The 24,866-nt window shown below is 39.7% G+C and overlaps 1 protein-coding gene and 1 long non-coding RNA gene across 4 annotated transcripts in view; both read left to right on the top strand.

The window, feature by feature from the left end:
• The first annotated feature begins 470 nt into the window (after positions 1-470).
• LOC121645576 lies at positions 471-9,803 on the top strand. Of its 3 annotated transcripts, XR_006011452.1 has the most exons (5): positions 471-717; positions 1,033-1,105; positions 7,613-7,733; positions 7,846-7,980; positions 9,602-9,803. It is a non-coding gene; the product is annotated as an uncharacterized LOC121645576 (long non-coding RNA). The 3 variants fall into 3 exon arrangements; XR_006011451.1 differs by lacking the exon at positions 9,602-9,803 and having other exon boundaries at positions 7,846-9,092; XR_006011453.1 differs by lacking the exon at positions 9,602-9,803 and having other exon boundaries at positions 7,843-9,092.
• An 11,758-nt stretch (positions 9,804-21,561) lies between these two features.
• The window catches only part of prx (periaxin), a 30,861-nt gene continuing 27,556 nt past the window's right edge, over positions 21,562-24,866 (top strand). The window contains exon 1 of the mRNA XM_041994825.1: positions 21,562-21,591. The gene's annotated coding sequence lies outside the window, so the exon portion shown is untranslated. The remainder of the gene's footprint in view (positions 21,592-24,866) is intronic.

The raw sequence follows: 24,866 nt of genomic DNA, 5'->3' as shown, positions 1-24,866 counted from the left end.
CCAGTAGAGCTTTATGCCCTACATAGTTAACCAGCATCCAAAGAGCTTTGGAAAGTCCTTCAAAAAGTCTGGAAAACTATTCCTGGAGACAAGAGATAAAAGAGAGAGAGAGAGAGAGAGAGAGAGAAGAAAGCTTCTCAAGGAGGGCTCAGACTGTTAAAGGATAAAGCTGCTCAGACCAAATGATGAATTTCAAGCCTGTTTTGTTATAAAGAAATAAAAGCTCAAGACTTTTGCTTGACAGGCTACCAGGGGCAAAGACTAAACCTTTCATTTTTGCTCTCTTCAATCCCTGAAGAATACAGACTGCTGTACTCTACAAGTCTAAAAATAATATTACAGGAATAGCCACATGACAGGCTGTGCCCGGATCTGCTGCTGTGTTATGTGTGCTATGCAACAGACCTTCTGGGGTTTTCTGTCGCCAAACATTCCCGCTCTGTCTGCGTAAAGAGGCGCAGAGGAGGAGCGGTCAGCTGGGCGGACGTGGCGACGCACCGCCCTGACCGCTGGACAGCTGGGCTGTGGAGGCTGTTTGCTAATCTGCCTGCAGCAGAATAATCTGATAAAACAGATGGAAACATGGAGGGAGCCGCTGTTGTTGTCGCTTCACCACCGCGGAGATGCAGCATGGTCTGTGCGCACAGCTGCGACTTTCTGTCTGCAAAGTTTTCTGGTACACCTCCAAACCAGGTCGGGCATGTCACAGGAATGAAGGTGAGAATAATAAACTAAACCGTTAATTTCCCCATTTCCCCATACATTTGGTATTAATTCATGGAGTTTAACACAAAGTTTACCTTGACATTTAACAGTTTGTCTTGGAGTTAAGTGCATGCAGCGCTGGTGTTACAAACTTTCCTAAAAGAAAAAAGAAAATCTCAAACTTACAGAATTTTCTCGCTTTCAAGCTTTTACACTAAATCACCACATAGGCTACCTCGTAATCTGTTTTATACCGTGGAAAAGAAAATATCATGTCAAGCGTTTAGTGAACGCATCATTTCATCTCTCAAAGTGCTGTGTCCGCAGATCAAGCGCCTCCACCCGGATTAAGGCCCCGCTGATGTCCCGCTGCTCAGCCCGCTGTCAGCCGTCTCTAAAGGTACAACATGTTCGTTTCGTCCTGCACGCCCCCAAACGCAACTTTCCCCTCTGCAGGCTGCTCATTCACTTCTTCACGTCGAGGATCTCCTCCTCCAAGGTTTCAAACAAATTACGAGTTTGTTTCAGAATCATAAATTCTTCATTATTATAACACAGTTAAACCTGCGTGTCAGAAAAGCTATATTATAAACTATTCTTTTAATCTATTCTTCTAACTATTATTACATATACATTTAAATATTTTGTTGGATATTTAGATTTTCTGACCTCTATCATTTCCAGTATGAGGTCACGATGCAGTGGCAGATTTCTAACACTTGGGGGCAGCATTGGTGCAGGTTTAAGTTGACTGGTAAAATTATTACTACACTAAAATAAAATAATAATAATAAAGAAATAAGCAGAGGCAAATCTGGACAGAAAATAAATAAAATCACCAGAAAAGCTCAACCAAATGACAACACAGAAATGTGTTTTCAGCTGAATCAGAGTCCAGTGGTGGTCCACTGGTTCTGGCTGTTTATGGGTGTGTCTGAATGAAAGACTCAAACCCACCCAGTCTCTGCTGACCGGAGACAGGGCTGATACGTGCGGTTAGATGAATGCATCAACTGCAAATTGATGTTTAAACATCCTGTATCTATGATAAAATGAACTACTGAGGACACACCTCTTTTTATTTGACCAGCAAAGTTTTAGACACAACTTCTTTCTTCAATAATCGCCAGGAATCAGGAAATTGATGCTGACTTTTACTGAATCATGTGCAAACGTGAATGTGAACACATTATATAAAACAAAAGCAGAGTTTGTACAATTCATCGATCTTGAAAGTGAATATCTGGTCTGAGCAGGTTCTTTCTTCATCATGGTCTGAACCGTCTCAAAGACGTTCTCCAGACTTCTTAAAGGACTTTCCAAAGCTCTTCTTTGGATATTTTTGCCTTCTGTTCTCTTTCCAGATGATCCCACACAGCTATTTCAATCCTATTTTCTGTTTGTCAAACTGTGTTATGGGGAACAAATTCCATGTCTTCGTGCCCAGCTATGATTTAAAATTGGTTCTTTGCTAAGTTGTCTGATATGTGTTGACACAGTACTGGTTCATCCCTTGAGTTAGGAGCCTTTTTTATGCTTAAAACGATTCATAAGTCAGTGTTAAATAACAGTTAAGTAACAGATAAACATGTTCCTCTGAAAATGGTCATGTACAAGGACAAATGAGTGAAACAGCAACAAATGTTTAAAGAAAAACTTTAGAAAACTGATGAACTATTGATGAAGACCATTCTAAAAGAACACAACAAACTTTTTCTGTTTGGAACAAAATATAAAGAAATGATGAGTCAATGATTTTGCACAATTCTGTATTCAAGCATATTTCATTTGTTAAAAAAAGAAGAGACCAAACGGAACCAACTAAATGAAGGGTTAAGTATGCAGGATTTAGCGACATCTGGTGGTGATGTTTTAAACTGCATCAACTCATGTTCTCCTGCAGGTTTATAGGTAGAAACGAAGGCAGCAGATGAAAACTGAATAAAACTAAAGGGACAATCTGGAGCCAGGTGTCTGTAAAAACCTTCCAATCTGACCTGGTGGCTTGTGAGCTGGAGTTTATGGACCTCATTGTAAGGCGAAAACACATTCAGTCTCATTTTCACATTATTAATAGAGTCCTATAGATCAGGGATCCCTAACTCCGGTCCTCATGCCCTATCCTGCAGACTTTCAATATTTCTCTCCTTACAATACGCCTGACTCAAATGAATGTCTCGTTAGCAGACTTGTGCAGAGTTGTTCGAGATCCATATAGTCTTAACCAGGTGTGTTGCAGCAGGGAAGCATCTAATACAGAGGTGCACAAATCCAGTCCCTTAGAGCTACTATCCTGCAACTTTCGGGTGCATCCCTTCTCTAACACACCTAAATCAAATGAATGGCTCGTTACCAGGCCTCTGCACAGCTGAATGTCATGCAGATGAAGGAATTCAGCCTTCATCTAATACCTGCAGGATAATGGGCCTTGAGGACCAGGGTTGGGGATCACTGCATTAGTAGTTCCCAGCCTGGGGTCCTTGATCCCCTAAGGGGGTCCCTCAAACAGCACAGGGGGTCCCCAAGGCTTTGACTGTTCAGAGCCAGTAAAATTAAGGCCGTGTTGAGTTGAAGTGCATCCGTGTGAGTTTTTTATCATTTGGGCATTTTGTTCATATAGAACCTGTAAACATTAACGTTTAAAACCAGGTCCAAAATGAATAAATGAGGTCATCAAAGTCTGCTATACAACAATATTTTAAAATTTAAACCCTTACTCAAAAAAAAAAAAAAAAAAAAGGTACTTAGTAGGCAGCACAGCTTCTTAGTAGTTGCATGAAGGGAGTCTTTGAGGAAAATAGTTTGGGAACCACTGCTCTAGATGTTTGATACTGGAACCTTTTTACTTTTTTTTCTCTATGGACCACAATAATTGAATTACGATTAGTTTTTTTAGGTTCTGGTGTTGGCAAAATCTTAAATTGTGACAGAACTAAAGTACAGATTGAAAATAAAAATTCTATAAAAATAAAATTTTTGGGGTATTTTCTGATATCATAAAGCAGATTTAGCTGGAATTATTTGATTAAAGAAGCTTTATTGCACCAAACACTGGATCCTAATTCAAGTTGTACTTCAACATATTTCAACATGAAGCTCTAACCCACTGCACTGGGTTAGTTTGTGTGTGTGAGGGGCACAATTACAAATCCCTGTGCAGTGGTTTAAAGACTGTCTGGGCTTCAGGGATTTATTTCTTTATTTCACCTGAAACAAATGTCCTATATTAACAAACTAAAGCTTAAACCCAAGACTGTCTGAAGCACAAGGTTCACCACCATAACTAACAGCAACAGTGGTGCAGCAAATAAACCTCAAACACCCACACACACACACACACACCCTCTGAGGAATCTCTGACATGTTGTTTCCTGGTGTTTAAACTATTTGGTGTCATCGGTGGTCACGGAAAGCTGCAGAGCCCAACCCTGAAGGTTATTTCTGTCTCGCTGTTAAATGTCCAAAAGCATCCAGTCTCCACCCATCCCGTGACCCGTGAACTACGACTGTGGTGGGAGAGGCAGCATGGGTTTAATCGATTTTACCGGACCTGACAGAGTTCACAATATTTTGTTTGTCATCTCAGCTTTATGTTTTTATAAATTAATGTTTCTGCCTGCAGACCTCCTCATTATGACTTACAAACTGAATTATGCAAGCTGTGATAGAAAAACCTCCTTCAGGTCTAGGGCGTGGTCCGGTTGTGTCACCTGAGCTTCTTACAACAAGCAGTTTTTGGGCCACTGGATCAAGCTGCCAGCAGCTGCAGCTCCTTACAGGTGGAACGCAGCCAATCATCTCCTGCTCACTGCTGCACATCCTGACTCATCATACATATCATACATACATATCTTTCACTTATGCCCAAGTTGATATTGTTCGATGAAATCATGATCTTGTAGTTAAACAAAATCACTTACAAAAAAAATAAACACATGCACCGCCTCTAGCACTACATGACAGCACCTGGGTCCAACTGGACTCACAGCAGTCTGACTATCACTTAATGATGACGTCCCATCTTGTTTGAATTCTTGCTTGTGTTGTTCTTACTCTCAAATGTAAGTCGCTTTAGATAAAAGCATCTGCTAAATGACTGTAGAATAAAATAGAATAGAATACAGCTAAGGCCTTTGGCGTAAACAAAATTTATGGAACAACTTTATACCTGCAGGTACTTTTTGTTCCTTGTTTTGTTGTAAGAAAGTTTAAATTGATTGGAGCAGTTATCACTGCAGCATCAAGCTGCACCACCCAGTCATGGACCAGACCTCGCTGTTTGTTTGTGTGCCATGCAGAGGACCACCCTGGAAATCTGCACACACAATAATTTATTTACTATGCAGTGTTGTGGTAGATTTATATCTTTTCTTTTAGTTTATGTTAGTCCTCGTGAGGATGTGCTTTGTGCCAAAATGCTGAGACATGCAGGCAGGATCAAAGCATCCCCCACTGTGTGAACAAGTCCAGAATATGTGAGTCTTTGTGTGTTTTAGTCACTTTATTTTACTGCAGACAATATGAAACCGAAAAATTTTATATCTTGTCTCATAAATATAAATATAGATATCTATCTATATATATATATATGTATATATATATATATATATATATATATATATATATATATATATAAATATCAAATAAAATTGATAAAAATAATTTTTTTTCAATAAATTAAAAGAAATTGTATAATTGTGTATCTAAACATTGTAGAAACTGCAAAAAATTTTCTCTAGAGTTTGTGTGTGTGTTTTCTGAAAGGAGAGTCTTCATCATTTGTTATTTTCCATGCTTAAACATCTGTGACGTGTGAGAGTGAATGCAACCTTTAGCTTTACTGTTCTAACCTTTGTCAGACCTAAAATCCCAGAACTGACAGAATGAAACTGATAAAATACATTAAGTCCAATACAATAGTCCAAAACTGTCCTGATTTTATGCAGATTTTTTCTGGCCTTTCCTTTTTGAGGAAACTGAATGAAAGGATGGCTTGGAATATTTCAGGAAAATATGTCTTAGATCCATTTATTGAAGATGAGATCGAAATTCAGTCATGGAATCACACACATGCAGAAAATGCAGCTGAAAGTCTTTAAAAGAGAAAATCTTCTCTAACACAGTCCAAACGTCTGGATTGAAGTTGACCTGAACAAGAGAAATGGGTGCAGCAATAAGCAGGAGAAATTCAGGATGTGGGTGGGGGTCAGCTGAGGATAAAATGAGGTCATTTGCACTTTAATTACCACTTTGTTCTCCCAGTGGACAGATGTGGTGACGAGGGTGCGAACAGTAAAGGGTGGGCTCCTCTCCTCTGACAGGGCAGGTTCAGATCGTATCTGCCTGATGTGTGGGGGTGTGTGGGCTCCACTACATTGTCCAAACAATTGGCTGGATGAAGGGATTTTTGGTAAAAACAAAAAAAACGAGGCCAATCCTTCCATTAATGTTGTTGAGTCAAAGCGAGTCATTTTCTATAAATGTAGCTGGTTTATGTTTCGATTTGAGCGGTAGGAGTGAGGAATAATCTGATTTAGAGAGAAAAGCTGTCTCAGAGTTTCAGATCTAAGGGCTGAGGCATGCCACATGACACAAAAACCGGTCTTAAAATTGGTGGCAACAGGTCTGATGGAGGAATGAGTCCTCCCCAGAACCCGGACCTCAACAGTTCTGATGGAGGAATGAGTCCTCCCCAGAACCCGGACCTCAACAGGTCTGATGGAGGAATGAGTCCTCCCCAGAACCCGGACCTCAACAGTTCTGATGGAAGAATGAGTCCTCCCCAGAACCCGGACCTCAACAGTTCTGATGGAGGAATGAGTCCTCCCCAGAACCCGGACCTCAACATTATTGAAGCAGTGTGGTATCATCTGGACAGAGAACAGAACAAGAGGAAGAGACGTCTAAAGAAGAACTTTTTCCTTTTTTCCATTTATGTTTACACACATTTCAACAAATAACTGTAACAACATGCATTTCTCATTTTCCTGGTAATATATACACGGCTGGCGACTCAGGACCGTTTCATATTATTATACAGTATTTGAAAGTTTTTGTCTATACATCTATCCTGAACAGATAACCAGTGTTAAGATGGGTGAAGTATGGTCATCTTTATGTTGAGTGCATCTGGCCACGGCATTTGCTCCATTTCATTGCAGTAAAAATTTTAATTTGATTTAATTTAATCTTTGCATAAAGGTGCTAAAAAGGCTAGATAAGATGGAATATGGAATATAGTTAAATGTTATTGTTACCTGAGGGGGGTGGGGGGTGTTGTGTTGACAGGATCAGGCTGCTGCTGTGTCTGTTATTTGAACAACACTGCAGGAAGACGTCCAACTCCTCAGAGAGCTGGCTGATGGGGCCTGGAGGAGGATCAGTGACACTGATGACAAGAACTTGTAATGAAGAGACAGCAAGCTGTGGTAGCAGAGGAGGAGAATGTGCCCATGGGGGCCGAGGGGGAGGGCAGCATGTCAGGAGGTGAGAGGATGGGTGGATGTCAGATGAAGCAGCAGGGATGCCAGCTTTCTGGTCTTTTCCACATCTCGGAGGGGTTTTCACAGCCTCTCACCACATGAGTGGACATGAGGCCGTAGAAGGGTTCCTTTCTTTGTCTTGTCACTCATGATGGTGGAAGTCATGCTGCCTTCATGTCTCGTAGGAGAAACTATTATTAACCCTTTCCCATGTTTAGAGACTTTTTCTCTAGCTTCACCAGTGTCTCATGTTTCTCCGACTCAGGTTCAAACTTGTAGGCTTGTTGATTGTTTTAAAGCAGCTAAATGAAACATTTTTACTCTGTTTTCTTAGTTTATTTTACAACCACGTTTTGGTACTTACCTTTACATTTTTTTTCTCATAAACTCAAATATGTCCTGAAATTTGCTTTTGAATTTTACAGTAAAATAACTGCCTACGACGCTCTGCTGAAGAACCTGTCAGGGTGATCCTGCAGCAGGGAGCTGATTGGCATCACAAGGCCTTCTGGAGCTGGGAAATCCTCTTCAAAGATAATCCATCAGGTGATCCCTTGATTTGCATGGTGTTTTTGCAAATCCCTGAAAAGAATACCTTCTTTTATGTCTTTGTGTATAACTGGATTTTTCTCTCTTGCATTTATATTTGCATTAGCAGGCCCCTGTTAAAACATGACTATTTGGAAACAGGAAACAAGGGATACAGCCCTTCTAAATATTCATCAGAGACACTGCAGGACCTTCAGGGCGGCGTCATGCTGCCACAGCTCACTGGAGGAGGAAGGCCATGACGGTGAGGTCATAAAAAATATTCTCCCAACGATTCACTGATTCCCAACATAAGTCTATAAAATCAAAGTGGGAAAAACTAAAGAAAGATGAACAGGATCAGGTTGATTTACAGGAAACGTGGACACGTGTAGACCAGTGTTTAGCAATTTAACAAACTTTATAAGCTCCAAAACATTGTTAGTTTGACCTCGTTTTACTCTCCAGAAGCTGGATGAAGATGAGATAAAGTCAAACAATAAAAACTTTTAAAAAACTCAAAATAACAGAATCAATCACACGAAGACACACAACTGTTTAAATCTGGAAAACATCTGGAATGACTAAAACAACAAAGTAAATAATCACAAATAAATTATTTTAGAGCACGTTTATAAAATGTTCTGTAGTTTCTGAAATGTTGCTGTAAAATTTAATAAAAAGGGATGTTAATAAAGCTTAATGTCTAATGATGTATTTATTTAAATGATGGCTTTGTTGATTTTTGTCTTATGATGTGAAGGGAGATGTTAAAATAATCATCCTATAAATGATTCCAGCTCAAAATGATAAAACCTAGCTTCACAGTTCACATGAAGAAAAATCTTTCATTTCTTTTTTTTCTTTGTGATCACACGAAAAAATATGTTTAACCAATGGCTGAGATGATCGAAGTGAAATGGTGGAAATCTGAAACAGTAATGGGATAACAGTAACTTAACCAGGTATTAACCTTACAGAAAAAACATGCTTTGTGTGTACATGCACATTTTCATGTGATCCAAATGTGTTTTATATGTGCACCACATGTTCTGCACATATAAACCACATGTGGTCCACATGTGCACCACATGTTCTGCACATATAAACCACATGTGGTCCACATGTCTAAACGTGGTTTTAGAACATTTTCTTATGATCTACGTGTGGGGGAACATGTCAAACACATGTGTAAACCAAGTCTTAGAGATGGCTCAAGTTTGTTTATTTCCATAAATTTGTAATAAAAGTCATTTAAAAAATCTGTCTACCAAACAGTAGAACAGGCCCTTAAAGGGTTAAATTATGTCAGAAAACGAAACCCAGTTCACTCTTTGTGTTGGTGTCAGAGACAGATGTTTAAGGTGTATGGATTTTTGTTCTTTCCTAGAGTATCGTGAGGATAACACCTGACTCTTGAGTCTACCATTGGTGGGTTTTTTCTATATTTTTAGCTTCCATCGTAGTTTCTGTTATGCGATTGATGAGATAAAGGGATTTCACTTGGCTGCAACCTGTTATATCACCACCAGAAGTCACTACATCCCATTAGCTGATCCTTTCTCTTGGACTATGTCTTTAGTCCAGGGCTGCCCAAGTCTGGTCCTCGAGATCTACCATCCTGCAGCTTTTAGATGCAACCCTTCTCCAACACACCTGAATCAAATGACTGGCTCGTTACCAGGCCTCTGCAGAGCTGAATGACATGCAGATGACATTTGATTCAAGCGTGTTGGTTAAGGGTTGCATCTAAAAGTTGCAGGGTGGTAGATCTCGAGGACCGAACTTAGGCATCCCTGCTTTAGTCAAACAAACAGGTATAAATGACTGATCTCTTCTGCTGTAATAACTGGACATTAAATACAAATTTGTTATTTCATCTACAGCTGGATGTGGACATGAAACACAAAATCTGCAACTGATAGAAGAGAATTAATAAAAGAAGTTTCACACAACCGGCTGTCTGGCTCTTATTGTCCTTTACACCGATCATTTATATATTCTATACATATTTATGAGGTTAAAGCTGCTCTTTGTGCTGAAAGAGAAGATGAGAAGCCATCCTGAGAGGCTGAAACCAGTCTGTTTCACAGGTCATTCATTTGGGGTCTTTAAATCATTAAATGCTTTCCTGAAGCACCTGAGAGGATTAGCAAATCCCACATGCTGATGCACGAACTGTGTCAGCAACATTACGTTCATTTAGTGGTAAGGGACACTTAAGAACCTGCTCAGGGTGTACCCTGCCTCTCACCTTCTAAAATTAAGGGTTAGGCTCCAGCTTCCCCGTGACGCTTAATAGACGAAGCGCTAGATAATGGAAGAATGGAACACTTAGGAGAGGGAGGTCAGTGTTTCAATGTGTGGTCGGAGGGTGACCACTCCTTATGCTTCATCAGTCACAACTGATTCCTGTGTGTGTGTACATATATATATATATATATATATATATATATAATACTATGTATTATTGTCTATATATTGTTCTGTATTATATTATTATATTCTATGTGTTATACTTTAGTCTGTAATGCTTGTTTTTAATAGTTTATAGTCTGGAACCCGGGAAGACTAGCTGACATCTTTGATCATTTTAATAAAACAAATAAACAATTAAACAAACTCCTTTATATATTGTTGTTTATTACTATACAAAATTAAAGGAAACTCTTTGCCTTGTGAGGTTTTTTTTTCCAATTTTTTGTTAAATCCAATGGTTTTATGCAGAAAATGTGCATAAAGCTTATGAAAATGCAGCATGTCAGTATTTATTCCCTTAAAAAAACATTACAGCTGAGGCTGATCTGGACAAGACAAACAGAAACTGATGACCTGATGATAATGGAACCATAAATCAAAATGATTCAAGGATTTCTGTGTAATTCCCCGAGATAATGGGGGCATTTACAAAAGGTTCATCAAAGTGCTCCACATGTTTGTCTTCTGTCTCTCCTTTCACCATCAGAAGGGGAAAAAAGTAAGAATTCATGGCTCGTAGTAAATTATTCATCTTTCTGAACGGTGGGAAAGAAGAAGAGAGCTGCAGATTTAAGCTTGAAGATTTGAGCTGTTTGATCTTTCTGAGTCACTTTCTGTTAAACCCAAAGGATTCTCAGGGCCTCAGCTTTATGTGAAATAAAAATGTGTTTGTGCACACTCACCGGCTCCATCCTCGATGATTCAGCTCCCAACTACTCTGCACTTTGGAGGGATTAACTGAGGCATGTGGCAGACAAACACTGTCTGTACGAGCAGAGAATCCACATTTATCACCCTGAAGGACGACATCACGTGTTCTGTGAGTCTGTGGTTAGAAATAACAATTTATGTTTTTTTCTCTCTTTCAAGGTTGAAATGTACCTCTTTAAAAAGAAGTACATAATCATCAAAATGTTAATCCTCAGTTATGATGAATGCCACTTTTCAATATAATGTAATTGAGTGGAGAGGACTTGTGAACAAGCAGAAGTTCATAATGCAAAATGTTCTGTTAAAATTGTTTTGGTGGCCTTAATGCATCTTATTAGGCTGAAGAGTTGAGGTCGCTTTTGCTCCCATTTTATACACAATCCTCCTGCACCATGACTTTGTGGTTTTAACTGCACCCAATAAACCTTGAGGAAAAATAATCAAAGAAAAACATTTTCTTAGCCCATTTCCACATTTCAAGTTCTCAGCATTTAACATGTTTTAATAAACTACTGTCTAACACATGCAGTATGTTTTCATGAAAATCTTAGACTTATTTACTCAGAGTTTGAAGTTATGGGTAAGAATGTGGATCTGCATTATATCAACATGCTACTGCACCCCATGCTACAGCTGTGGCAGGGTGTGTTACACATCTACTTTCAGATGATGCTGAGCTTCAAATGCAGCTCAGAGGTCAGTAACTCGATCCGGTCTATGAACAAAACCTGTTTTCAGTTAAATTTTCTTTTATTTATTTTCTTATCTTTGCTAATGTTTTCAAAAGATTAGAAACAATAATGAATCACTACAACTATGACGTTGCTAAATCTTCTTTAACATGATGGGATGTAAATGAGGACACAAATGCAAAATTCACCGGCAAGAGGAAGGCAGTCAAAACCAAATGACTTTGTTTTACAAAGAACCTGGTGAACCAACAGCTTAGCAAAACCCAAACATATGCAGTTGACTTCATCCAGAAAACAGAAGTTTAGATGAGGATCTGTCATGATTCCCTAGAAAGGAAGTCATCCAGAACATGAAATCTTCTAAAACAACGAGTATCTCAAGAACAACAGAACAAAATAAAATCATGAACACAGCAATTCCAACCTGAACATAAGAAAAGTTAAGGAAAACAAACTGAAAAACAAGGGTGAAACAGGAATTTTACAAGAACAAAACCAGAATCTGTAAAAATTTATAAGAAAAAGACTAAATCCTGATCAGTTATCATTTAATAAGCTGTTGGATCCACCTAAAACAAAGTGTTCAGACTCACTCAACCTTAGCTTATTAGAAATACTTCCCAATAAATAACAATCAATTATTTCCTTCATTATCTCTTAACTAGCAGAATTTAGTTATAGAATAACCATTAATTGATAGCACTGAGTTCCTCATTTGTTCTCACAATGTTACACCCTTTATTGTGAATCATTATTAATAATAAATAAATAGATAGAATAAACAGCCATAAGTTTTGAATAAATTCTCTGATCAGTCAGTCATGCTGCCATGTCTAGGGCGTGTTGTCCGTCGGACTGATGTCCAGAGTCCACTCCCTTCAACCCAGGAAGAAAGAAAATCCCTGCTGGGCCACAGCTAAAGCCTCCAGCACCATAGACAATGGAGCAGGGCTTTGCAGAGGGTCGCTGCAAACTGCTGACTGTCCACTACAGCTAATACGCTCCCATTCTGTCTTATCTCATGGGTGTTGCCCTTCTCTCACAAACACACAGTCACGAACACACACACATGTATTAATATCATCTTGGTTTTCCAGTCTGTGTTGGTTTACAGAGGAAAAGAAACTGCATTTGTCAATGTGCAAAAAAACTAATGAGACCTGCACGTCTCTGTCAATGTTCTGACTCTTTTCAATCCGTCCGTCCATCCATCCATCCATCCATCCATCCATCCATCCATCCATCCATCCATCCATCTCTCAACCCCAGGAGCTCCCCTCCCTCTTTTTCTCTTACTATCCATCTATCTGGTATCCATGCTGACAGTGTAGCTCACAGTCTCTGTCGGGCCTAAACAGTCAAAGCGACCCCCGGATCGCCTCCAACACCCACCTGCCTCCCCCAGCTCTGCTGCAGAGCTCTCCCAGCCCCACAGCCTGCGTGTTGGCAGCCCCATTGGTGCGTTTCCTCCTTTGGCTTCCTGCTGTGGACCATGTGTGAGTGTCTGCGTGGGATATTCAGAGTCACCTGGACGCCTTCCTCCAATGCAGGTCAGGATGAATCACTATTACTCTGCTGTATTTCTCCCTCAAATATCTTTGGCACTCTGTGATCTACCACTGGTTAAACTTCAAGAGTGACTGGGTTCAGATTTAGATAATTTTATTTAGAGGTTTATGGAGCACAAGTGGATTAAAAGCTTTGTTAATCAAGACTTTTAAGCTTAAACTGCTGTTTTTCTCTGAATCTAATTAATAGATAGAGCAATATATGAAAAAGAACAGCTTCAACCTCCTGCTGTACCAACATTTCAAACTTTTTGAATTCACTCCCACATGTAGCTGTTTCCATGTAAGGATCAAAATTCCATGATTAGGCTTAGATGTGAAAGATACAGCCCCAGTTCTAAAAGACTGGGACATTAAATGTTAATAGAAAAACGCAAAGATTTGCAAATCTCATAAACTAATATTTTATTAACTATATACAGAGAACAACATCATGCTGAATGTGATCCTTTTTACTGTTTTAAGAAAGAAATTGGCTGAGCTTGAGTTGAATGGAATTTAGGATGCTAGCTTCCTGGCAGTCCTGGGTCTTCTTTGTCATATTTTGTGTTTTACAATGCGTCAAATGTTTTTGGCTGATGAAATGTCTCGGCTGCAGGCAGGCCAGTGCTCCACCTAGACTCTTCTGCTTTAAAGCCACGTTATATTGTAGTAGAAGGATTTTGTGGTTTAGCACCCTGAGAAAGACGCCATCTGGATGGGAGCAGATGTTGCATTTGGTAAAAGATGCAGGGTTTTGAACTGAGGTGATATTAATGCAGCACCATTTCTGAATCTCCCTCCACATGAAAACACAGAGAAATAGTTTGTACAACTTTTTAACAGGTGACGTCACAGTTTGTTGCCCTTCGATGTAACATGAAGAACTTGGTCAACTTGGTCAAATGCCACATTAATTTCTTAAACATACACATTTCTCTCACCATTTTTCAGTGAAAACAGTTTTGTTGTCCATCTTTTCCCATTAACATCCGTCTGGTTCAAAACTGGTAATATTGGCATCAGGGGTGGGAATCTTTCTGCACATCATGATTTGATTTGATTACAATTCAAATGGCCGCAATGTGATTATAAAGAGGCAGAGAGAGGTACATTTGTAGGTGGACCAAAGCTTCAGAGTTCATTTGTGCATTCACACCTCCCCAAATGCACCAAACTTTCCAAGCAAACCAAGTAGCCAATAGAAGCAGAAGAAATACAACATGCTAACTTTTCATGCAGAGGTTGCCAGTCAGATTTCATGCTCATCCGTCATCTCTGTTGTGTGCACATAGACGGTCCGGACGCCACACTTCCACAGTTTTGAGTTCTGCCTTTTGTGTTCCTCAACATTATGTTATTAATTAAAAGTTAAATAAAACTTTTATTGAAACTTTTTTGTAACATTTGGATATTGAGCCAAAAATCTTCCACATCCGCATGTGATGCATCCAAAAAAAACGAATGTTTCTCCGCCTCTAGTTCGCATCAAGTTCTGTGTTGCTGGAGGACTGTTTTATGTTGCAGTGTACTCTGTAACATGTTCCAGTATGACCATCATAGTTGGCTTGTTACTGTACTTTATGTGAAAAGATGGCTGCTAGCAAGATTAGCACCAGAACTATCTCTGCTAAGTTACAGTTTGGTGCATGTTTTTGATGAGAAACCAAGGCAATGGAAGCACATTCTATGATGCTGCAGCCCAAAACAGCTGAATCGTGTGAAAATCTTTTCTTGGAACTGTGTTTTCCAAAATGCTCAGTGTCAATGCCCAAAACGATATTTGCATTAGGAGCTCACATAGAAAAATCCCTGCTTATACCTGAGCATTGATAAGCTGAAGGGTGCATCTCCTCATTTGTCAGGAGGAGTTCAAATTTTGGGTCATCTGACCTCAGAACATTATTCATTTTGCCTCAGACCATTTTGCAGTAGCTTTGGCTCAGAGAAGATGGCAATGTTTCTGGATCATACTCACATCTGGCTTCTTCTTTGTATGATAGAGCTTTAACCTGCATTTCAGTGCTTTCAGTGATTTCTGGAAGTGTTCGTGAGACCATGCAGTGATTTCCAGTAGAGAATTATGTTTGCTTTAAATTAGTGCTGTCTGAAGACTCAAAGGTCAAAATTATCCCGTAATCCTTTTGGACCGTAGATGCAGCTTCTCTTTTACAGATATCATGTTCTGTAGATCATGGGCTAAAGTCTGAAACTTTATGTTGAGATTTGGCTGTCAAAACTAACAAGTCAATGGTAATAACAAATTTATGTAACTAATTGCGTTAAAATTTTTAAAGCATTTAACACATGCGCAGCATCCATCATTTATGAAAGCAAGACACAGAGATTTCTAAAGGTGAGCTGGCTCACTCTATGGATGGATTTGAGGGTGTCACACATGTGGGGGAAGAGATGTTTTTACATCCACACTTTTCCTGTATTTAAAAAGAAAAAACTTTTGACATAGTTTGCACAAATGTTACTTTTCCAGTGTCGTGCCATAAAGTGACCTTCTGCCAGAAACTGATTAGATGGTACTAGTATGGTACCAGCTGGTCAGTAAACTTTATGATAAAGCTCTTGAATAGCACGCAACCGATCGTCTCTGTAGCTGTACAGCGCATCGTGGCAGCCTCCTCCTCTCCCTCCTCTTCTGTTATGAATCATGACGGCTGTCGTTGATCAGCTGATCGGCTTTTCTGTCGCTAGTACCTTTTCTCTTGTTGTGTTTGTTAATCATTCAGCTGAGAAGGAGGAAACTAGTGGTTCATGGTTCACACCGGCACATATTTACCCAAAAGTAATGGTTTTGGACGCACTAGCAAAAGTAGGCTAAATTTATCAGTCTCATGTTAATCAGACCCAAATCACTGTCACATGAAGCTGAAGAAATAAACGTGTTGATAACAGCCTGTTTCAGTTAGATATTGTTTGCCTTTATTTTCTATAACTTTTCATTATTAATGGTGTCTGCTCGTGACACAGCTGTAAAATCTACTAGTCTTCGGACAGTCATGCACACATCTACGAAGATAGATCAAGTTCAGATATCTAGTGAGAGTGAAACAGCAAAAAGAAGCAAGGAGATGTCTTCTCTAAATCATTGCTGTATTCCAGATGTTGGAAACATGGGTATGCTCATTTAGGGACGATAAATGTGGTGACAAATTATGAGCAGGTTCTGATATATAAATCAGAGCAGGACCCTTCTCTGATAAAGTAGCTGACAGGTGGTAGGAAGGATTAATACTTCTGTTGTGCAGGGGCGGGTCTGGAAAGGTTTAGACGGGGGGCCAGGCAGGGGCGCTGACCAGGAAAAGGTTGGCACAAATGAGATATATTTTAAAAAGTCTTGATTTTTATGTAATATTGAACTGATTATTACAACTAAAGTGACCATCTAATGTAAAAATATGAAGAAAAACCCAAGTGAGCTTTGGTTCTTTCTGTTGATACACTGCAGTAAAAATAGGCAGATTTCAGTCATAGAATGTTGATTAATGATTAATCATGTTTAATTTGTAAGCTGTGATTAATCTAATTAAATATTTTAATAATTTAACAGCCCTAGTTGAGATATATTGCTCAACATAGAATTATAAATTATAAAATTACTCCACAGTTTGTAAACGTTGGTTTAACAGACTGATGAGTCATTTTTGATTCAAGGGATTTTGCCTCTCCAAGGTGCTCTTTTCATACCCACTCACGTTACTAACCTGTTGTAAAAGAACCTGCTTAGTTCAAAATGTCCCTTCACCATTTAAAAAAAATAAGAAATACATAGCTTACATTGGGTAACTGAGCCTATCACTTCCATCCTCAGGTCAGTCTGGTTTGTGGAAGGAAGTCTGCGCTGTGGCACTGATAAGGAATTTTAGTTCATGTTCAGTTGATCTACTGTTGCGGATGACTGTACTTCTCTGAATGAGAGTGGGATGAAAATCTGCTTCCACTGTGAGTGTGAGTGTGTGTGTGCAAGACAGCATTTTACATAATGTTGCTCTCTCTGCAGCCAAGTGTAATAAAACAAAGCTTTATCAGATCTGGTGGGTATTTTATGCTATGCTATTTTAAAACTCTTCTGAGTCTGCTTTGTGACGCTTACTGTTAGCATTGCCCATTCAAAAATCAAGTCCATAGATTCCTTTGTCACCTTCAATTATACCTGTACCTCCCAGAGGACACATGTCACTGCACCAAGAAAAGGAATGGTGATGCACTATGTTCTACATTCAGACTAGTTCACTGCTTTGGTATCACCCCACATGGAAGGACAGAGGATAAGTAGCATGTACACCCAGGTGTTGTGTTTCCGTTGAAGCCAAGCCAAGCTGGAGCTGATTAAAGCCTCCATCTGAGGCATTTTACAGGGATTTTAATGTCATTTAAACACTGTCCCATTGATCTGAAGAGCCAGATGTTAGCACGGTTTTTGACCAGATAAAAAAACGGCTATGATTTGGGTTTTTGGCTTTATGCTCAAGTGTAGAATGCAGGTTTCCAGCTCTGTCAGATGGCAGCAAAGCAACGATCATGTTTTGACTTATGGTTATGGTGGTTATACTGTTGATTGGAATCACTTGAAGCAATATGATGTATAATTTTGGATGACCATCTCTAGCCAATTAGAAATGAACATTTTCTGTACCCATAGTAGGTATAAAACTGGAGTTTATAACCTCTGGAGAATTGGAGCAATTTCAGTTTTAGGAATGTTTTACTTTAATACACACTCACAGTTGGGTTTCCATCACTGCAGAGGACCTTGCTTTCACTTCTGTAGCTTCCTACACTAATACACTACACTTTTTTCTCTTTTTATTGGATAATCTGAACCTTAATTGCAATGTCCTTTGCTCGTAAACTAAACAAGCTGTTAAGAGTTTTTTGTTTTGTTTCTTCTGTATTTTAAAGAAAGTTGTCACAAAATGTGATTGTGTAAACAGATTCAGGTTCCCACAACATGAGCAACACCTGCTCTGCACACTCATACACACACACAGTCTGCTCCAGTTTCCTGGCCTATTTAAGTGCTGACCAGGGGCATAGCTGTGGTCTGGTGAGACCTCATGCCTTCTGCCACGCCTAACTCCTCCTCACCCCTCCTCACCCCTCCCTCCTCAGCCCTCTGTTTGCTCTCCAGCATCTTTCTCCTGTGCATCTTGTCTTCTAAAATAAATCAGAATTCTTTAAGACAAGACAACAAAAAAGTCACCAAAAGAAATTTGTTACCACTGAGGTGACGTGACTCCCCAGCCTGCCTCCTCCTCCATCCCTCCCCTGTCTGGCCCAGCCCTTGTTTCAGGTCCCAGGCCTCCCCCGTTTCTAAATCCTGGCTTTGTGTATGAGCTGGAATAAACAATGACCGTGATAGCTGACACAGTGTTGGCTGCCTGATCTGCGTTGACAGCATCTCCAACAGCCCCACCTCCGCCAGAGCTGTTGGCTGGATGATGCTAGCTGGGTCAGTAGGAGGGGGTTTAAAAAGCCTCTAGATCTGAATAGAGCCTTAAAGATCCCACACGCTGGAAAATGGAAAACCTCATGAGGTTTTCTAGTAATTTGGTTAATTAGCTTGTGCTCACTTGTGCTCAGGTTGGTGATGAGAGCGGGAAACATGGAAATGAACGTATGGAAGAGACACGGGGATGGAGATCCAATTAATTAAAATACTTGTTTATTTTTGTCTTTTTGTCAGAGGTCAAAGTATGTGTTGCATGTGGAGGATCTACACGTCATGCTACTTGATAAAAAAAACAGGATACACCTGTGTTTCCTTGCTCTGAGCTCTTACAGGCCCCTCCTCTCTCCTCACTTAGGCCTGGTACATACATAACGATTTTTTTAATCTTATGAGATTTTTTATCTGATCGAGACCTCACATGTGAAGATAAAAAAATCAGTTTTGATCGTATTGTGTGTGGTGTGCTGCAATAATGTGATCACAGAACAACACACACATGACGAAGCTGTCCCGCAACTCATCTACCATCTAGTCCTCCAAGCCGGACAAACATTGAAATGTAGAAGAAGAAACATAGTAACAATCGGAAAACACACAGCCTGGAAGGGGATACATAGGACGAGGGAATGATGGTGGTCTTGGGACTATTGTTAACAGAAAAAGCCAGAAGTGAAAAAAATAACAGACTGGAGACGGCGTGAGCACGGACTTTATTTACTTCCTTGTTCCCCAGCCAGCTCGCTCCTCAGAAATCGACTCTGAAATATTGAACATGTTCAATATTCCCGATTGTTGGCTACGACCCATTTCCGAGCGAAATATCGGCACAAATCTGCTCATAACACACCACAGACCAAATGATGATTGTACAGGGAAATCTCACATTGATCAGGCGCTTGCCGTCCGAGGTCGGGAAGAAGCAAAATAAGGACAAAAACAGTCCAACAATCATTATGTGTGTACCAGGCTTTACTGTCCCTTCTGCCATTAAGGGATCAGAAGGTCCTCTTTGATGGGGAAGAGGAACAGTTTCTTGGTCATAGGACAAGAGAGGGTGCAAGGTAAGTACCATTTAGCCTGATGAAATGGTGCAGAGAGGAGGTAGAGAGTAAGTAAAAAGCAGTTGCACCACAATTGAGTCTATGCAGTAGATTTTAAATATCAGTTTGTTAAAAAAAAAAAAAAAAAGACTTTTTTTATTTTATCATTTTAACATGCTTCAATTAATAATTAGTATTTAATTAATTAGTAATTAATAACTGACTCACCCGAAGGTGAAGCCTGTATTCTAAGTAGATTTTTTTAATATACAAATAAAAATAAATTCTAAACTTAATCCGTCTATCCATCCATCCATCCATCCATCCATCCATCCATCCATCCATCCATCCATCCATCCATCCATCCATCCATCCATCCATTTTCTATATCACTTGGTCTAATTCGGGTCACGGGGAAGCTGGAGTCTTTGTTTGCCATTATTTCTGCAGCAAATCAGACTCACCAAACTGTATAAAACAAAGTCTGAATATTCATTTTCATGTCATATACTTTTAAATTTGGCTAACTGATGTCAATGGAGAAATAATACCCTGTGGAATAAATCATTTTAGAGTCTGGATGACAAAAAAAAAAAAAAAAAAAGAAGAAGCAGCATATATATTTAGTAAAATCCTCGATCTGTCATCCTTTGTCATCCTCCCTGTTTTGGCTGCAGCAGCTTGAAGTGTGTAACTGATTGATGAGGTTTGTCCGTCTGTTTTACATAAACAGGGACATACTCAGCATAGGAAAATCTAGGAGGGAAATATGTACAGGCTTAAACATACGCAGGCAGGTACACACTGCCATGCTCAAGAAAACATGCATTCATGAGCAAACACGCACACATAACAGCTGCTACCCTTAAAATACACTGAACTATTTTAAATCAAGATCAAAGGTCTGCTGTTCCTATTTTCAGCTACTTGAGATAAAAATAGCTTCTCTGCAACATCAGTTGATTGAAAATTCATCCAGACATTTACTGGAAGATGGCCGCATAACATTAGATCCTGTTATCTCTTTTATTTTGGCTCCACTGGAACATCGTAATCAAAACACAGCATGCACCTGCACATTTCTATCAGACTGAATACACTTCGCATTTTTGGAAATGGTCCCACAGGCCCACTTGCACATTAAGAGGTCAGAACAGCAGCACAATGTGCAAGCTCAGGAGTTGGATGGTAGATGAAGAGGAGCATTATCCAAAGTAGGACTGACCTTTGATCCGTGATTTTAAAGCCTGCATGTTTTATAAATGATATATCATTAACTCAGTATTGCTGATGTAGCAAAACTGGTCAGAATCAGTTTAAGATCCAGCTGATAATTTTGCTGGTTAGCTGCAAAAGATCTCAAATAAATAAAAATTAGTTCCCATTTCTAGGTTTTATTGTTAGGAAACTGTTTTTATTTTGTTTAATTTTGGGTTTTTATAGAAACAAGCAGGAATACTTCACAGTTTGTGTTGAGATCTTCAGCAGGTGCTGGTTGGACAGAGATCCAGAAGTTCCTGCTTATACTGACTGCTTACTATGTCACAAACTTTCTTATCTTCTTCTCCTCCCTTCTTTATTGTAGTAGTGCAGCTCCGCCTCTTACTGCCCTAATATGGGGGCATCTGTCTGCCCTCTGACCAATCAGGAAGCTGGATACGTCCCTCCTAGAGATGCCATGATCCTGGGCCAGGCCTGAGGTTTCAGTGAGGGGAGCAACAGGCTGGCTGGTGACAGAGGGCAAAGGCTTCAGACAGACAGAGGGGGAAGAAATCTTTTTTTTTTTTTTAAGAAATACCAACAACAAGTAACAGAAAGCAGCTTAGTGACAGGAGGTGAATGTGAGACACGGGAAAAGAGAAATTGAAGTTGTGCTGCTGCAGGTGGAGGTCTGTCACCTTTGAGCTGCTGGAGGAGCTCCGCTGAGGCTGAAAGTTAAAGGTAGGCTGGCTGGAAGTGGTTTAATAAAGTCTCTTTGCTGATGGCACAGAGCTGCCTGAGAGCTTTCTGCTGCTGCTTCTGGAAAATTAGCTGTAGGTGGTGAAATGTTCATGACTGGTGCAGAGTAGAGACAGTAGGTGGCCTTTTTTATGACAGATTAAGGCAACTGATAGCTCACTTAATGCAGCAGCATTAAAGCATCTTCTGAGGCAGCACTATTGATGCTTTGCATCTGTGTTTTGTGTCTGAATAAATTCTCTTTAAATCAGTCAGAAAACTTGTTTAATTTTCTGAAATGATGCTTTAAGTGCTGGCAGCTGAGGCGTTACTGAGAGCTGTGCAAGATAGTTTATGGAGTAGCCTGCAGACTCCACATTGCTGACTTTGGAGAGTGTAACAATAGAGCGCTGTTAAAACGCAAAGACAGTTTTAGTAAGACAGCTGCAGCTTGTGTTTATTCCAGCATGCCAGTTGCTGGTTGCAAACACTTGAGTATTCACTGAGGTTTATGGCAGCTACTTGAGGCCTGACATGTTTCTATGCTGCAAGTTTATTGGAGCGGTTTGTAGTGATGCCTGTGTCAAATAAACCTTGAAAATAAACTGCAGTATTTATCAGAACTGAGCCAGATGGATGGTGTCTCTGGACATCATGTAAATAAAAGTTACTTAATTTTATATATTTTTAAAGTGTAAATGAGCCACAAATAATCCACTACCAGTAAACCACACAATCATTTTTTTTCTTTCTGAATCACGACTTGGGCCAGCTCTGAAACCATTGATAGGTGTTTCTGCTGCCTTTCTGGGCTGCTGGTGGCTGGACGCGCTCATTTCAAATAGCCCCTGTCTTAATGTTACACACCAGCGACAGCTGCAGTGTGATGGTCACAGGATCCAGCTCTTCCCTCGGCCTGGTATGTATGATGACCCAAAGTGGGTACAGAGGTACTGGAGCTAAAACGCACCCTCTCTGTGATGGAAGATGACTAACACATGCATGGCACTTACATAATGAATGCAGTAGTAATTTCTGGGAAGCAGAGATTCAGAATAATCTGAAAGAAAGTTTGCAGAAAGACAGCACTTCATGCTTCATGAAACAGCAATTTCCACTTATGAGGTGAAATGATTTCAACATTGACTTGATTGTTTAGTTTTGTTTGTTTTTTTTCTTTCATATTATTTGTGTGTTTTGATGCAGGATTGTTAAAATGTGCTGAGGCCACCTCTCATTTATTTATCTTGCCAAAACAACAGGAAATAGGTGCAGTGATTTATTAAAAAGTGTAAAAACATGTATGGGAATAAAGGTGTATAAAACAAAAACTGAGTTTACATAATTCTAAGTTTAAAGTGAATATTTGGACTGAACTGGAGTCCAAAACCCTCTTACACAAGTTTTCTTGTCATTACCTTCAGGGACAGTTCTCCAGGCTTCGTTAAGGACTTTCCAAAGCTCTTCTTTGGATGTTTCTGCCTTTTGTTCTGTTCTCTGTCCAGATGATCCCACACTGCTTCAGTTATGTTGAGGTTCCGTGGAGGAATCATCACTCCATCAGACCTTGTGTCATCTGGCATACATCAGCCTTTTTCTCCCTGTTTCTTAAAAATAGCTTCTTAATAGCCTCCCTTCCATTTCTGATGAGGCTTTGACGAATCAACTGAAGCACCAGATGCATCTTTTAGCAAAGACCTGGTTCAGTTCTTTGCTGGAGACACTGCTTCAGATCTGTTGTAGATCATGTTTTCGTCCTGAAACTTTTTCTCTTGTCCTTAACTTTTCCAGTTTCCTCAAATTTTGAAGGACACACTTGTTCATCGCTTGAGTTGGGGACCTTTTTTGTGCTTGAGTGACTCATAGTTCAGTGTTAATTTATTTAACACAGAACAGAGCTGGACTGAAATGAGGGAAAAAACACTCGGATTCTGAGCCAACAGTTCCTAATTATATAAACTCATCTTACAGTGAGACCCTGAAGAGGCCAAACATTTCCTGTAATGTGTTTTTTAGAGCATATTTCTTATATTTCATGGAGTGTTTCAAGAATATATTGTGAGTTTATAGAAAAATTAATCTTGTCTGCAGATTATCATATGTGTCTTTTTGAAGTTGCTTGTTGTTTGGGGACATGATAGGAAAAAGATAAAGAATCAGGTATAATTTGTGTATCTATGAACGAAGAGTAAATTCCACAAAAAATAAGATGATGGATGACGATGGTATCAGTTTCCTGGCGACATATGTGGTGGTGGTACTGGGTGAGGTCAGTTTTAGTCCACAATTTACAGGGTCAAGTGGTGTCAAGAGTTGATTGGGCGGTTTAGGAGGGAGACCTCATGAGGAAACACCGCCTGACGTAGGTCAGAGCATCAACTTCCCTCAGAGAGCTGAGAGGTTTCTAAAGGAAGGAACAGTCATGTAAACCAGCAGTTTAGATGCAAATGCTATTAAATATTTAACAAACTGTTAAATTGGTTTATTTCCTTGTTGAATTGTTAGATATATTTTACACCCTGTGGCTGTATCTTATCAAATCAAATGACAAATGTTGTGTGTGTCTCTCAGTGAGATGTGAATCTGTCAAATATATCTCTGTTTCCTGTTTACATTGAAGCATTTCCTGGCCAGAGGCAAACGCCTGCGGGTGTGTCTTGTTTTGTCCATCTGATGTCTCAGATAGGAAAGGAAACACCCTGGGATCTATCTCAGTAATCTTGAATCGTTTGGAAATTATGAGGCTTATGGCTGCTTTTATCTGAACAGCCTCACAGCGGCAACGCCTTCAAAATGTGGAGCTCCGCCGGGCCTGGAGGGGTCGGAGCCCTGCAGCATCAGCGCTGGTACCACGGAGCTCATCCAGCTTCCTTGATTCACACAGTGATAAATTACAGTGAGATGTGAGATGCAAATGTAAAGTGCTTGAACATGCAGACTCTGAAAGGGCAAATGATCTTTTCCTTAACTTAAGATGTGGTTTAGAGAAACGTTGCTGTTGTTTATGCCTACTTAGCAGATGAGAGACAAAAGGATGGAAGACAGCCATGTTCAACTTTCAGGGGGTCACTAAGTACAAGATTTTCCTCCAGATTTACCCCGACTCGTCTAATTGTCAGGCAGACAGTTTTTATTTATGTTATTTATGATCCGAGTGATTCATCAAAGGAGAACAGGTGTCATGTTTTTACCAAATTCTCTTAGTTTCCTGAATCCAAGCATTTCCATCATGCTTGTATTCCTCTTCTAAGGTCATGCCTTGTCTTAATGTTTGTTTG

Source organism: Melanotaenia boesemani, chromosome 9 (assembly GCF_017639745.1).
Source record: "Melanotaenia boesemani isolate fMelBoe1 chromosome 9, fMelBoe1.pri, whole genome shotgun sequence".
Classification (NCBI taxonomy): Eukaryota; Metazoa; Chordata; class Actinopteri; order Atheriniformes; family Melanotaeniidae; genus Melanotaenia; species Melanotaenia boesemani.
Note: the sequence above shows the minus strand (reverse complement) of the source record. Positions and strands in the feature narration are given on the sequence as shown.